This window comes from Herpailurus yagouaroundi, unplaced genomic scaffold (genome assembly GCF_014898765.1).
Source record: "Herpailurus yagouaroundi ecotype Mexico unplaced genomic scaffold, PumYag 29, whole genome shotgun sequence".
In the NCBI taxonomy this organism is placed as follows: Eukaryota; Metazoa; Chordata; class Mammalia; order Carnivora; family Felidae; genus Herpailurus; species Herpailurus yagouaroundi.
Window position 1 is genome coordinate 100,639,373 of NW_024412377.1, and position 3,236 is coordinate 100,642,608.

Here is a 3,236-nt window from a genome sequence, read left to right on the forward strand (position 1 = left end):
GCGGTCCGTGAGTTCGAGCCCCGCGTCGGGCTCTGGGCTGATGGCTCGGAGCCTGGAGCCTGTTTCCGATTCTGTGTCTCCCTCTCTCTCTGCCCCTCCCCCGTTCATGCTCTGTCTCTCTCTGTCCCAAAAATAAATAAACGTTGATAAATCCTCCTTAGATGTTCCTGTATTAGTACCATTCCCTTAGTTGATTCTCTGCTGTTCTGAAAATGATTCTACAAACGCATAATAGTTAACATGTTTTCTGCCTTTTCAATTAATGAATTATTCACATCAACTAATTAATTTCAGAACTTCAAATGTATTGATCCATCCATGTACCATTGTTCCCCCTGCTAGTCAATAAATTCTAAAATATATATGTATATTTATATATATGTACATACATTTATATATGTAACATGTATTATATTATGTATTATAATATGTATTGTTATATACATATATATGTATTTTATTATATGTATTTATATATATGTTAAGTAAATGTATTATATATATATATACACACATATACACACATATATATATGCACATATATACATATATACATATGTATATGTAAGTAAAGTATTCTGTTGGTGCTTTGGGGAATTTTGGAGAAAGAAAGTGGTGAAATGGAACTAGTAAATCGTATTCAAGGATTTCTGGACAGGACACCAACAGTGACCACTCCCCTCCTGGGGTCAGGTCACTTAGGCTGCCCCTGGAGTGAAGGGAATGCTGGTCATGCCAAATACAGAGGAAGAGTGAGCTTGGTAGGTCTAAGGTCTAGGGAGAAGATCATGGGCCAGGACTCTAGAGGGCAAAGCCAAGAGTAGTATTTGGGAGATCAGGTTCCACAGAACTTTGTCATCTGGGAGAGGTGTTCAGAAGAAATTGGTTGTGTTAAGTGGGGAGAACATGATTAAATTCTGGGTTTTTCTGATATGGTCCCATCTCTGACCTACAGTTGCCTTCCATTTATAGTGTGATACTTGATTTTGCCATTTAAGAGAATAGAAAGTTTTCTTTTAAAGCAAATGTATTTAAGGAAACAGAGTACAAGTATAAAAATACTGAATAAATAAATTTTTTTCAACGTTTACTTATTTTTGAGACACACAGACATAGTGTGAGCAGGGGAGGGGCAGAGAGAGAGGGAGACACAGAATCTGAAGCAGGCTCCAGGCTCTGAGCTGTCAGCACAGAGCCAAATGTGGGGCTCAGACTCACGAACCAGGAGATCATGACCTGAGCCAAAGTCAGGTGCTAACCGACTAAGCCACCCAGGCACCCCTACTGAATAAATAATATAGATATAGCTGGAACCATAGAGGTGGGACCTGAATGACTGAAGTTAGGACAACACTGCCTTCGGGCAGAGCAAAAGGGAACAATCTGGGTCCCACACCGCTTAGATGAGACGCCCAGTGCTGTGCCAAGGATTTGAGAAGGCAGCAGCCTGCCGATGGAAGCAGAAATGGTGCCACCCAGAGTTGTGCTAAAAGCCTCGAGTGTCCATATATAGGTAGACAGAATATTCCGTATCTCATCGGTCACCTGATGGATGGCCAGGAAGCATCAAGGCTTCCCAGGAACTTCCACACACACCATTCAAAATGCCAGGCACTGCCTCCTTGAGATACTGCACTGTCATCGACCTTTTAAGTTGTTCTGGATAGTGATTTTAAACAGATTGCCCCAGCATGAAATGTTAACAGATAAGAGAGAAGGACACTTGCTGTAATTTCTCTTAAATGTTATACTCTGTTAAGAATGGCCTCGCAATTACAGAAATGTGACTGACAATTAAATATCTGTTGGCACACACACACAATGACAAGAATTACGTTATAAAAATACAAAGTTTTCTTGATGTGAAGATGCCTTTAAAAATCTGTATTTCTGAAAATAGCTGCATCTCTGAAATCCAACTGCTGTCTCACAACTGATGTAAAAAAAAAAAATCTTACCAGGATATCCAGTGCCCTGATGTTTTTTTAATGTGCTCTGAAATTATAATATAAATTTAAATGAAATAGGACTCTTCATCCCATTGTTAAAATGAGTGGTAAGCATTTATTATTTCTATCACGTACACGACAGGGAAAGAGCTAATAATCCTTTTCTCATCTACAGAACCATCTTGCAAATATTTATACGGTTAAAGACATGGAGATGTTAATTCAACATTAGGACCAAGGCAGCAACTTTTTTAAGGAAAGCAGTCAGCCAGTCAGAATTGTAGGTCTCTTTTGGAAATTATTTTTCACAGGACGTGGCAACATGTTTCTAAAGTCTTTAGCGTCTTCCAAAACTCCTTGTTTCAAATTGTACCTCCAAGGACAGTTGGTTGCAATTATATACCTTCACACAGGCCTCTGCGTGGCACAGGAAAACAAGACCAATGTGCTTGTGAGGGCTCTCAGTCTACCACCTTGCCAAGATGACTCTTAACTGAGCAACGACATAGTGATCCTCTCCCTCTGGGGCTTCACTGGGGAGAGACGACGCCATCTTGCTCATAGTGAAGCATTGCAATTTAGAGCCATGGTCTGGAATTTTATTAGTTAACTCTCAAAACAAGAGTCCGGCCTAAAGACCGATCTGATGGGCAAAAATAGAGGAAGGGATGAGAAGAACCATACTTCAACACAGTTACATGTGAGCACATAGCATTAATCATTCCTTGTGTTGTAACGAAGGGGCAAAAGACTCCAAAATGCAAGAACTGGTTAAATAAAGCAAAGAGTCGGAGTGCCGTGAAACAAAAAGTAATTCAAAAGAATCTTTAGACTGAATGTGAAAATGATTGGAATTCAAAGTTGGAGGAAAAAAAAGTAATGAATGAAAAAAATAAAAAAGGAGTGAATGAGCATATATACGTATGCTATTAGCATTTGCCGAGAAAAATATGGGTCCTTTAGCGTGTTTTCCTCTTTTCTCAAAAGCTGTCAGGACACCCTTGGTGCACCTTCTAGTGATGACATCTCAGAATTGAGGGAGTGAGGTCCTTCTGCCCCCAAGGTACAATGTGTGAGCACATTGGTGCTGGCTCTAAAATGGTGTGTTCCCAGCTCTGGAGTTAGACTTGGGAAAATAAATCAATATGGCCTGAGGAAATTTTGCAGAACATGAAAACATTTACCAGAAACAGTAAGCCAAATCACTGATTTTAAAAGAATTATCTCTGGGCAAAGTACGGACTTTGCAATGATTTAAAACTGAATATTCTTCAAGTAAAATGATGC